This window comes from Sinohyriopsis cumingii, chromosome 2 (genome assembly GCF_028554795.1).
Source record: "Sinohyriopsis cumingii isolate HCF-2022 chromosome 2, ASM2855479v2, whole genome shotgun sequence".
NCBI lineage: Eukaryota > Metazoa > Mollusca > Bivalvia > Unionida > Unionidae > Sinohyriopsis > Sinohyriopsis cumingii.
This window is the reverse complement of record NC_142962.1, coordinates 82,054,681-82,068,439: the sequence shown is the minus strand read 5'-3', so window position 1 is coordinate 82,068,439 and position 13,759 is coordinate 82,054,681. Positions and strand designations below refer to the sequence as shown.

The 13,759-nt window shown below is 35.8% G+C and overlaps 1 long non-coding RNA gene across 1 annotated transcript in view; it reads right to left on the bottom strand.

Moving 5' to 3' along the window:
• Nucleotides 1-1,086: 1,086 nt before the first annotated feature.
• Nucleotides 1,087-13,759, bottom strand: part of LOC149805281 (uncharacterized) — a 37,770-nt gene continuing 25,097 nt past the window's right edge. The window contains exons 2-3 of the long non-coding RNA XR_016414832.1: nt 6,355-6,465; nt 1,087-1,638 (exon numbers count right to left, since the gene is read on the bottom strand). This is a non-coding gene — a long non-coding RNA (uncharacterized LOC149805281). The remainder of the gene's footprint in view (nt 1,639-6,354; nt 6,466-13,759) is intronic.

Sequence of the window (13,759 nt, the reverse complement as noted above, 5' to 3'; positions counted from 1 at the left end):
AAAAAGACAGACACGGTAGAATTGAAGACAGGCAATGTCCATGCTTCAAACACACTGGCACGGTAGCATTGAAGACAGGCAATATCCATGTTTTAAAGAAAGAGACACGGTAGAAGTCAAGACAGGCAATATCCATATTTTAAAAAACAAAGACGTTAGGATTGAAAACAAGCAATGTCCATGTTTCAAAGACACAGACACGGTCGAATTGTAGACAGGTAATATCCATGTTTCAGGGACACAGACACGGTTTAATTGAAGACTTTCAATATCCATGCTTCAAAGACACAGACATGGTAGTAATGAAGACGGGCATATCCATGCTTTAAAGAAACAGACACGGTAGAATTGAAGACAGGCAATATCATGGTTTTAAAGAAACAGGCACGGTAGAAATGAAAACAGGCAATATCCATGTTTTATGGAACAGACACGGTAGACTTGAAGACAGGCAATATCCATACTTCAAAGACTTCGACACGGTAGTATTGAAGACATGCAATATCCATGTTTCAAAGAAAGAGACACGGTAGAATTGAAGACAGGCAATATGATGGTTTGAAAGAACCAGGCACGGTAGAATTGAAGACAGGCAATATCCATGTTTTAAGGACACATACACGGTAGTTTGAAGACGGGCAATATCCATGTTTCAAAGAAACAGAGACGGTAGGATTGAAGACAGGCAATATCCATGCTTCAAAGACACAGACACGGTATAATTGAAGACGGGCAATATCCATGTTTTAAAGAAAGAGACACGGTAGAATTGAAGACAGGCAATGTCATGGTTTTAAAGAAACAGGCACGGTAGAATTGAAGACAGGCCATATCCATGTTTCAAAGACACAGACACAGTAGTATTGAAGACAGGCAATATCCATGCTTCAAAGACACAGACACGTACAAATGAAGACAGGCAATGTCATTGTTTTAAGAAACAGACACGGTAGAATTGATGACAGGCAATATCCATGTTTCAAGGACACAGACACGGTAGAATTAAACACAGAGAATATACATGCTTCAAAGAGACATACACGGTAGAATTGAAGACAGGCAAGATCCATGTTTTAAAAATCAGACACGGTTTAATTCAAGACAGGCAATATCCATGTTTCAAAGACACTGACACGGTAGAAATGAAGACAGGCAATATCCATGTTTCAAAGAAACAGACACGGTAGACTTGATGACAGGCAATATCCGTGTTTCAAGGACACAGACACGGTAGAATTGAAGACAGGCAATATCCATGCTTCAAAGAGACAGAGACCGTATTATTGAAGACATGCAATATCCATGTTTTAAAGAAATAGACACGGTATAATTGAAGACAGGCAATATCATGGTTTCAAAGAACCAGGCACGGTAGAATTGAAGACAGGCAATATCCATGTTTTAAGGACACATACACGGTAGAATTGAAGACGGGCAATATCCATGTTTCAAAGACACAGTCTCGGTAGAATTGAAGACGGGCAATATCCATGTTTCAAAGACACAGTCTCGGTAGAATTGAAGACAGGCAATATCCGTTCAATCAATTCTCTGATGTAGGCCTATGTCACGTGAACAAGATGAAGTATCAATGTGTGATCCAACCCTCACAAAATCTGCCAACATGGAGTTTTCATTCTGAAAAAAAAGAATAAAATGGAGGTCGGGAAACGCTTAGTAAAAAGAATCATCTTGTGCCATTTAATATTACGGCATTAAAAAGAATAACGACCTCCTTTTCCTTGTTTTGACACGTAATAAGTACATGAAGTGTATTAACCTTGCATTGTTTGTCAAATGATTGGGGGTGGGCGGTGGGGTCCGAGTGTTTTAAGACGCTCGCCTTTACAGATCACTACAATCTCACCTCAGTCCGCGTGGGTTCGAGTCTCGGGCTCGGCCAATGTAGGTATGTGAGAAAGTTTGCCAGTAGCTTCCCGTGGGTCAGTGGTTCTTCCCAGAGTGTTTCCGGGTTCTTCCTCGACAAGTTATTCTGGCCGCCATGCATAGTTTATCATGTCCTGAAATATGGCGTTAAACCCACAACAACAACAACAACAGCAACAACCACAGACAATTATAATAATCAGAGTGTATATGATCAAAATCAATATCAAAGTGTGGGTAACAATACATAAGAAAGTCATCAAACGTACAGGTGTGAACTAAATTTTCTAAATCTTTTAACAGGGCTCCATCTTGTGCGTACAAACCAGATGCAGAAAACACAATCTATAAGTTTGGAGAAAATGGGAATGTATTTTTCCAGCGATCATTGTTTTATAAATTATTTACCCTTGGGGTGGATGGAGTAGGGGTCCCGTTTAATTCATTAGTCAGTTCTTCTTTAGGTGTTTGACTATGTGGTATGGAGCAATCAAGAAGTTAATGAATAGTGTTATTGATACAGGTATTTGGCGGATCATATGTTATTTTATGGTTTCCTTTCTTGGTTTTAACCACAATTTGTAAACATTTGCTTCATTATGCTGAATAAAATTCCCAATGACACGTCGGTGCAGTCGATCATGGCTGGCTTGGGTATCGAACCTGCGACCACTGGATTACGAGTCGACGCCCTACCAACTGAACTACCATGGCTGGTAAATTCACTGTAAACCCTCGCTTCTGTAAAGAGCAAACGATGTTCAGTTTTGGATTATATTCAGTTAAAGTTATCGAAATAATTTTAAATGGTTCATTACCAGAGATATATTTTTGTTCTTCCCTGAATGGCTTTATCTTCTTAGAAATTAAAGCGAAACGAGATGACGACCTTCTTGCGATATTCAAATGAAGATTCCGTTTCAATGAAAATGAGGACCTAATTCATCTATAAAAAAGTGTGATCATTTATAGTCTCAGTCCCGACTAAATAAACTTAATATTCTATGGATTTGATTAACCCAATGACAAAACTTATGAACAAAGTGAAAATCCAAACAGGACGTCCTTAAAATAACCAAGTACAAATCTAACGTACACAAAAGGTCGGAAATGGTTCAAAGGCATGACCAATAGTTGCCAAATATATCAGCTTTAAAGATTAACAAAATGCAGGAAAAGCTTGAGTAAAAACCTAAGAAAGTAAATCAAATGGCCAATACTTCACCCCGTTACAGAAGACTACACCCATAATGTAAGGGATGACATGAAGTCACTGGCACAATTCATGAAAACAGCAAGAAACGACAACTTAAAAGTCTATCTCGCATTTAATAATCTAGTCATACTTAGAAAATCATTCCTCTACAATAAATATTTGTCAGCGAGATTTCCGTTGGATTCGCGGACAAAATTTACCAGAATCTACGCACTAACACCTGTATTTACTTATGCCGCTGAAATGTGGGAGCACGAATAGTTAAATACAATGAAAAGTTACGTGATACATTTGGTACAAGATTTCTGAACCTTACTAGTCAAACGTATTCCTTTTACCATAAGGAGAATGTGACGACAAAACTGTGTATTACTTATTACTGCAAGTGTATTTAAGTACCGGATCTTGTTGCTCGGAATGGATAATAATCGGTATCCAAGACAATGCTTTATTTATTAATTCTGAAAACTCGGGGTGAGTATGTGTGTGTGTGTGTGTGTGTGTGTGTGTGTGATTTGGATTTTTTTACGTAGCTACAACAATTTTTCAGTCATATCATGCTACGATGTCTGCAGTGTGGCAGTTTTAAAGTGATGTCTAGCACTGGGGTATCATGCCGCAGACATGTAGCATGATGTCCCACCCAGTCACATTATCCTGACACCAGGCCGACCAGTTCTAACACTAACCTTTTAATGCTGAGCGCCAAGCGAGGAAACTGTTAGTACCATTTTTATAAGTCTTTGGTATGACTCGGCTGGGGATCGAACCCACGACCCCCCGCATCCGAGTTGGGGTGATTAAGTTAAAGTGATATGGGATGCGAAAGTTAAGGGCACGCTATTCAGGTATAGATTTGGTTCTGCGTGGCACGCACGGGATGTTGGAAACGAAAGGAGATGAAAAAGTATTTTTACTCAACTTCAGACAATGTCTTAAAGACAATTTAATCTAGGATTGGAATTTAGCTGTAAATAAATCACCAAAGGCTTATTTTAATTATCACTACAGCAAATGATTTATACTTTTTCCATATCAGTTTTATGTAACTATTGATTTACCGACCCATCTATTAAATGCATTAACCAGACAGTTGGTCGGCATCGTGACATCCCTCCTAATCAACGTATATGCATGTTTTGTAATAAAAGCCAAATAGAAGATAAATATCGTTTTATTTTACCATGCTCAATTTGTATAGATCATAGAAAATGATTTGTGCCAGGGATTTAAAAAAAAACGAAAACACCCATGTAGGTCTGAAGAAAAAGGTGGTAATATTTCAACTTGCTCAATGTCTTTTTTTCAGCATTTTATTTAAGAATACAAGTGAATATGTAGCTATATTATTTTCATAATTAAATACGTAATAAATATTTTTAACAGCATGTTTCTTCCACCCATATGTGATAGGATAACTGTCTATCCTGGTATATATTTATAGTGTTGCGTTTTAGCGTGGGGAGCGAGCGTATTTTCTTATTTCACAGTGTAAATTTTATCGGAATATGGCGCTCTACATGACTGAAATACTGTTATGATTGTAGTATGAGCCGATGGCATAAATTAACAATAAACGTCAGTTTCCTAAGATCAACTTGAAGCATCTGTGTGATGTAGGTTATAAGTCTTCCAATATTGTTTTCGTTCATGAATTTGAAAAGAACCAATAATGCACTTAAATTTTGTTAAGCAATTTTCTCTACTTTAAATTCTATTCTAGTATTAAATTAAATGAAAGTCATATTTTTGACATGTTTCATCAACAGACAAAAATTCACCAATGAGGCGCAATTAGACATATAAAAATGGAAGAAAAAAATGATCTAGGAACAACAACTTGATTCGCCTATTTTACATAGAAATATCTGAAATGTATACTGTACAAATTTCAGCAACACCAATTGACCCATATTTTGTTTATGTTTACTCACAAATATGGTCTCAAAACCTCAATTCTCAAGCAAAATACATACGTTACAAGAGATCTTCTCGTATTTGAAAGTATTTTTTATGATTTACAAATATAATTATACCAGGAAAATTGTTGAAATTTGTATAATTAGGTATTTTGCGATAATTTAACATAAATTTAATTCAAAACATTATTGCGTTTTGCTATTATGAGTTATGAAAAATGACAGTAAAATGTGCGTAAAGTAAAATGCATCTTTACCAAAATTTCTCGTATCTTAAATTTCATTTAAATGGATAATAATGAATATTCAAAACATTAAAAACATTTAAGTTGTCAAATTAATACCATTCTAACCATAAAAAACAGTTTCCGATTCAAAATATAATCACGAAAGTTTAAAATGTGTATGCCTTTCCAGTCACTCCAAAAATATAACGTATATATCAGATACACACGACAAGAGACTTTTCATTAAATTTATAATTGTTTTCACTCAGTTTTCTTGGTTCCTTTTTGGTCATGAAAATATGGCATGAAATTATTACAAATATGTTTGATTAACCATATTGAACACGTACTTTCGTCATTGTAGTTATTTCTCCTGTATGTGACAGTTGAACATCATCATTATTCACATGATCATTGATCTGATATAATCATTATGACTTATTTTATATTTTATAGGAAGATAAAATGATTAAAAATGTTATGCCTAATTAAGTGAATTCACGAAATGTTTAAAATAAAACAAAATAACTAATGTATTTTATAAAATGTTTTTGTAACGTAGAATGGTAACGTATGTGTCGTAGTGTAAAACACGGAAGTTCAAACAACTATTCTGACGCTTTTATTTCAGAAAAACTGCATTGCATACAAGGAGTTTTCTTCTTACAAGATTCCGTCTTCTTGGGGTCAGACATAAATTTTCAACATCTGCAACGGCTCGTTTACTTGGTGTTAATTCCTTAGGTGCTGTCAACAGACTGAGCTTTTTAATTAGTCGCTCAATTTTATTATTTCTTGTCTTTTATCTTACGTCTCAGGTTTGAAACATAAGGTTTCAGAATACCTATATTTTTGTGGGAACGCGCAGGAGCCCTACGCCTGATCATCTGGAAACCTTTTCCTTTATTACTTTTAGTAATAAATGGTATCCTTACTATCAGGTGATCATTCTGCTCTTCATTTCTTGGTACAATATCACTATCATAACCACTGGTCTGTTCACTTATGCTTTCGTTGCTTTCTTTTCTTTCTTTTTTCTCAGCCGTGAAAGTCTATTTCTTAATTTATTTTTCACGTTTCTCTCCTCCCTTTTCTTCTTACTTACTTGTGATTATATTGCCTTTGCCTAGCTCTCTCTTTTTGGAGGAACACCGGACCTTTAGCCGTCTGGCGTTCCCTGTAGGCCTTTTGTATTTCCTTTCTTGTTCTGGCCATTCTAAAATAAACAAGTGTTATGTCTATTTGATTTAATTTGTATTTGCTTTAACTGAAGTGTCTGTAAGTTTTTTTGAAAAAAATTATTACATATCAAAGTAATATAATTTTGTTTACTGAATTTGGCATTTTCCAGAAATTAGTTTGACCTCAATGCTTTGTCGTAAACACCTAAAGCTGACCTAGTTCCCGACCTTGAGTCAGAAACCAGTGAGTCAAGTAAACAACTTTCTATTTTTGTCTTATTCTTGGAGTAAAATGATTGGTTTTGTCAGGGTCGTACTGGGAATACGTGACTTTTGATGTAAACAGCCTCTATTTCGAAATTCTGGTTTTACCGGCATTGTGCAGAGGTCATGTTTAATACCGATGTTTATAGATAATTTAGTCAGTTTGGGCTTCAAAGCACTTGATGTCAAGGTGTTCGTTTTGTTGTGACCAGTTTGGAGTTACATTTTAATTTTTATTCAAATTATTTGAATTCTAAAAGATTAATTCGTTTTCCTGGAAATATTTTAGTGCTAATACAGAATTCTTGGACAAAGACATTTCTTTGAATTCTATTCGGAATTCAAACACCGGAATATTATTGTGTGTGGAATAACAAAGAACTGTAGACATAATAGCCCACTATACTAGCTATAGTATGCGTCATCATCTTCCATTTTGGATTTTCGTTGGTACTTGAACTCAAATTTCTTTAGAACATTATATTATTAGGACTTCTAATTTTTAATTCTTGGATTATTCTTGAATTATTTTTGGATTTGATTCTTAAAACCCTAAGTTCCATTTTTGTTTCCTTTTTACCTTGTTGTTTTCGAAGGAAATAAAATATTTGTTAAATTTTACAAAGCTTGTTGTCTTCGCTTTTTTCTAGTTACTGTTTATTAGAGCCTAAACACGTAACATAAGACAAGAACGAGTCAGTGCAAACCTAGAGCCCCCCCGGTTTCACCGGTAGGGGACTAATAACGTAAGTATCGATAATACGTTACGAAATTATCATGTGAATTATTGAGTATATCTGAAATTAATTTTTTTAAATAAATATTTATACTCATGGTTTGTTTCTAATTTACCTTTGTATTGAATTTTTTTCCTAGTTTGTTTATAATTTACCTTCGCACCAAAGATTTGTTCTTTCTTATGCTAGTCCTTCAACCATTAGTTACCGAATATACTCATGTCATTCATAGTCACTTTTAAAACTTTTATAAAATGTATCCAATATTAATTGAGTTTTTAAGACTAACTGTATAGCAGAGCTAAACTGAAGATCTAAATTGTACTCATATTTTACACTGACAACCATTTTTGTTCTGGATTAAGTCCTAATACATACGTTACTCTCTGTAACGTATGTATCAGTACTTATTACACAGTGATTACATCGCTTGTAAACAAAGAGGTCACTATATTATAATGTATCATATCTTCTCTTTCTTTTTTTTTACTGATTCCTGTCCAATAAAAACGTAAGTGTCAATCAAAAGTTTTACTTGGAATCGCTTAGCTATAGGTGGGCTTTAGTACATAGAGTATAATCAAATTTACTGGCTTGTCCTCGTTGTACTTGGTGTTTTTTGTGTTGTTTTTTTTAAATACTGAGAATTGAAAGATAGCGGCATGAAATCTTTCAGCATGCAAAGTTGGCCGGCTATCATCACGTGTTCCGTTGTTTAGTATATCTTTGTCACGTATGTATCGGTAGCGTACATATTTTTAAGCATTATTTATGCTAAAATTTGTGAAAATATTACTTCATAGATTTATCACGATTTTATTTTCAGACATATATGAAACATGATTACATTTTCGAAGGGTTTATTCAATCCTTTGAATTTGATTTCATATTATTTGGACCAAGTAACCTAAGTATCCCATGTTTTATAACAAATGAACATCACAACATATGGCACGTAAAAAAAATTATGCATCGACAATAATCATTTATTTGGTTGTTTGTTTGTTTTTTAATAAAACGTATAAGTGAATTTTGAGCGCCTTTTGTACTCCCCAAAACCCTCATTTTACACAAAAAAGAAACTGTCGTGCGTAAATAAGGGTTATGTATGTATCCTGACCTTAGCGACCCACATTCTGAAGTCTCGTCAATGAATGTTCAGGGTATAATTATTCAAAATTTGCTTTTAGAGTTCTCAAAGAGTATACACGATTGATTCAGAGACTTTTTAATTCAATCTTCAGTTTTATTTTCCATCTTTATCTGATAGAATCGGCTCGTAATTACACTATCGACAGTAACGTAGGTATTGATATACACCATTTAGATTGCCATATTTTTAGATCCAAGCTTTATTTATTGCTTACATTGATTTTTTGGGGGAATGATAGACCTATATTGATATAGCAAACAGGTATGCATTAAGGAAAGAAACGTATATAATGAGTTAACCTGTTAGCGACATTAATTTGTACCTCATTAGTGAATTTGGGTCAACAGTGGGGAAAATGGCATTTTGTCAAACTAAGCAACGTTTGATGAAAGTATTTGATTATCATGGGTTATATAGACATTTGTGTAAAAAGAAACTTCATTTAGCAAATAAACTTGACGCTGGAAGTTATTTTAAAACATAGCAAGAATATACATGTTAAATGTTAAAAAAAAAAGTTGCCTTCAAATTTGATAAATTCTTAGACCTCAACAATAAATCTGAAGTAATTACTACTAGCACACATTTTTGCGCCTGCTAAATTTCGCAGTTTTGAAATGTACAAGGTTTCTGCAATTTATTTGTGCAGATTTAGGGCTGTTCGTTTATTGTCTTTCTTGATAATGTGCATTCACGGCTCTTTGAATATGCAGGCGCAATCTTCTCTCAAAGACCGCAAAAATCCATAACTAAAAACAGGTTTAGTAACCTGCCTCCGAACACATGAAATTCTATTGACGTCAAGTTGGTTACTTATTTCTTATTCCTTATTCCCGATTGAATAACGAATAAGTAACCAATTACCGATTGAATAAGGAATAAGTAATCAATAACTTATTCCCGATTCAACTATTTATACATACATTTAGGTAATTATTCCATATTCACATCCAGTTGGGTATTCATTCTTTATTCACAGTTCCATAAGTAATTGGTTATAATTTACTTACTGAAGATTAAACGCCCTTCAGGGCATGCATTAGTGTTATTCTAACCCAGTTAGAGAAATCAGAGTGTTCTTTGGTGCCACCTATATAAAGCTGACTTGAGACAAATCACGGACTATGTGGAGTAAGAGGTTAGGATATTGGTGGGTATACATAATTAGTAATTTGAAATAGGATTAATTAGTTGTGTTAGATGTTTGGGCCGCGTCCTGTTGTGTATGGCGCGAAATATTAGTATTTGTATTCGAAAAGTTTACTAATGACTCAAGTAAACGTGAAACCACAAAGAACCATACTAGTGTGAAATTGGAGATTTCTTTTTTGTGGTCATAATGTGCTTAGAGAAGAATTATTTCAAATATCTTAGGGTTTAGGAAGCCCTAAATTGACATCAAATGTTGGCTTGAAGTACTTGGAACTGGGTAAACAAGCGTACGGGTAGGTGTATGAAACACGCTCAGTGTGAGTCAAATCCAATAATAGTTAGTGCGAATTACGCCCGTACCTAAACGATTTTGACTGCAACTTCTGATGGACAGTTTTTATTCAGGAATGTTTTCTAACAAAAGCCAGAGTCATTAAAAGAATTCGTTTAACCGATTTCCAGAAATTGGGGCTACATAACGGGAGGGGGGAATTACATATGTGGCAAGAAGATAATATCTTATTTATACACGTGGGCCAATATGTCTCCTGTTTATAGATTTTTTCACATCGGCCTTTCACTGACATTTTATCTCTAGGGGATAGTGTTGAGCCACGAAATAAGTCCTGATGAATCTCATCGGGAGGAATCAGCGAAAAAAGGGGCAATCTATGAACACCGGGTATGAAAAAGAAGCACAATTTGGATCGATTGAATAGATTGTAATTATTGAACTCATTTCTAGAATATATCGATTTCAGCGCCTCTCGGACAATATGTAGTTAGGGATTTCTTCCAAATGTAGGGAAAGTTTAAAGAAAATTCGTCGACCCGATTTCTTGGAATCTGGAGAATAATGTATGATAGTTGTAACAAAGTCCATTAGCTGATTACCTCTTCAGTCCATATCTGGTTCCTACAGTTCACCACTAAAATGATCTTGACATTTAATAATGTACGATATCTTCTAAACAGAGATATATTTGACTCCCAAAAGCATTTTTGACGGTGTTTGTCTAATGCAAGCGGAAAACTAAGATGGTCTTTACGGATACCAGCAGTATTTAAAACCGTTACAATCTATGAACAGATTGCAGCCAAACTTTGCCATGCTTGAACCCTTACTCGGCGAATTTTGATTTCAACCCCTGTTTGAAAGTCGGTAAAGAGTAACCAGTCCCAGTAGTAGGAAACTTTCGAAGAAAATGAAGTCGAGACGATTTCGACGAATTCCCGGTTAGCTGAAAGAGGGCGGGCACAACACATTCGATCAGAAGATTACACCTTACATATATAGTTGGGCCTCTACGTATCATCTTTAGAGAGTTCTGACAATGGACCTTCTTTGATATTTTATGTCTGTGCGACAGAGTCCACCCAAGAAGGAAGTCCTGACGAATATCGCCGATAGGAAAAAACGATGTGTACCGGGTATGAAAAACACTAAAATGTTGAAAGATTGTATCAAACGTTTGCACTAATTGTACCTCTTACTAAGAGGATTTTGATTACAACGCCTCTTGGATATTATGTAAATAACAGAAAGAATAAGTGGAAGAAAACACGTCGAACCAATTTCGAGAACTTCTCGGCTAGATATCGTTAGTCGAGCACAACACATGACGTAAGAGTTTATGTTACATTTACAATTGACCTAATAGTCCCCTGTTTATACAGTTTGTACATAGACCCATCTTTGATACTGTAATACATTTGGTGAATCCGCCGTTTGCATAAGGCCCCATTCCAACAGCAGAAAAAGTTTAAAGAAAATTCGTCGAGCCGATTTCGAGAAACTCGCGACTAAATAAAGGAAGTCGAACAGAGCATCTGCCGTAAGAATATATACATGTGGGCCATTTCGTCCACTCTTTTTATAATCTTAACTAAACCACTACGCCAGACCTCAGACCTAGGAGTGAAAGAATCTGCGTTAGAGAATTTTGATCTACTGGCGGTCTCAACGAACTTTTCACGTAATGGGCGAGGTTGGCCAGAGCACTTTGTAGGCCGTGGTCTGTATGTCTGTGAGCCTCTGAATCTCCCCACCGTTATGGCCTACATGCCGTAATCCGACCTGTTTCAGTTAGCAACTGCGCAGAAACATCGCCGTCTACATCAGCGCACCAGGCTTCGATGCGTTTTTGAGCGCAGTTAGCATCGCAATCGGCCCTTCATACATTTTCTGATCAGAGAGTATTAGCCGACGCCGTGGGCAAGGCGGAGACACTCGACTATGGCCATTTTTTTTGGGGGGGGGGGAGGGGGCACCAGACAGATGCCCCCCCCCACCTAACCAAAGATAAAAGTGTTTTATGTGTTTCTGAAGCCCCCTCGATATGTTGCTTGTTTTCTTCGTTTAATAAAGAATTTGGTACAAAATTTTACAAAATTTTGATGGGGTATTTACATTCCTAGTGTCTTCTATAGGCTTGGTCTTCCGAATAGGGTCAGCTGTGTTCTAGAGAGCTCCATATTCTCTTTTTTTTTCCATACTTCACTCCCTCGAACTTGGCTACCTTTTATTTCATGTTTTATTTCCAAATAATTGCCAAATACTTTATCTCCCGTTTGGGTTATCCTGTACAGCAGAGTGACTGTACGCATGTTAGTTATGATTGCGAGACAAAGGTTATGTTTTGTTTTGGTTTGTAAGTCCCCATGTCCTCCATGCGGGTGTTTTTCCTGACTCTTCCATAAGCCTGTTCACTTCGCGTAGCGCTATGTGACTTAGCCCCATGGCTTCCTCGTCTCGTACTTTCCCCACAGGAGGTCCCTGTCCTTTCTCCCTAAGTTTCCACAGAGAAATGATTAAAGATATTCATTTTCAAAACAAAAGATTTTATGGGAAAAAAAGAATTTCAAGGATCTACTTATCGTGAGGCAGACGGGGCAAAGACCCTTTTGGGTAACTACTACTACTGATAGTTCTCATTGCCCCCTCCTCTCACCCCTTTTTACTATTATTTCCCTATAATTCTTACTTGGCCACAGGCCTTCATAGTTGTAACGATGTAATCAGTAATTTTATATAATATTATTTTGTTAAAGTGTCCATCTAAGTATAAAATATTTTGGTGTTTGTGTTTATCCATTTTATTTATTTCAGTTATGACTTTTAACCTATTAGTTTTGGAGTTTTCGCATTGTGCCATAACATGGAATTTTGAAAATTACTATGGCCACGAGCCAAAACCATCCAATGGGTCACACAGTTATGCGAGTTGCCGAGGTTGACAATGCCGACCTTTGTTCACCTTACCATGGCAAACGCGTATTCTCGTCGCGCAGGCAGACGCCGAAGAAGTGTTTTCGGGTTGGGTAGAAGTCAAACATATCCATATGTACAATTTTTCAAAACAAAGATCGATCACGCGGTCATTTAGGCAAGAACCGTAGGATCCAGATAAGGACAAAAGAGGCAATCTCCTAGTGGTCATCGTTATAACAACCGTGTATTAAGCTCCGGATTTATTGAAATCGGCTCGAAAATTCTCCTTAAAAGTTTTCTACTTTTAAAACGGGCCCCTACCTAGATACTGTCTAAGAGACGCCGAAATCAAAATCCTCTAAGTAGGGTTACAATTAGTACAAGGTATTGAGATAATCTATGCTAAAAGTGGGTTTTTCATATCTGGTACCGAAAATGCTCCACTTATTTCGCCGATTCCTCTCGAAGAAATTCGTTAGGACATCCTTCGTGGGTAGACTTTAATATATATATATATATATATATATATATATATATATATATATATATATATATATATATATGTGTGTGTGTGTGTGTGTGTGTGTGTGTGTGTTATATGTGTGTGAATATATATATATATATATATATATATATATATATATATATATATATATCAAAGAAGGGCCCATGTCAAAGATACTTTAAGAGGATACGTAAGGGCCCAGCTGTATACGTAAAATATAATATTCTCACGGCATATGCTGTACCAGGTCACATTTATATAGCCGTGAATTTCTCAAAAGCAGCTCGACGAATTATTTTTTATGTTT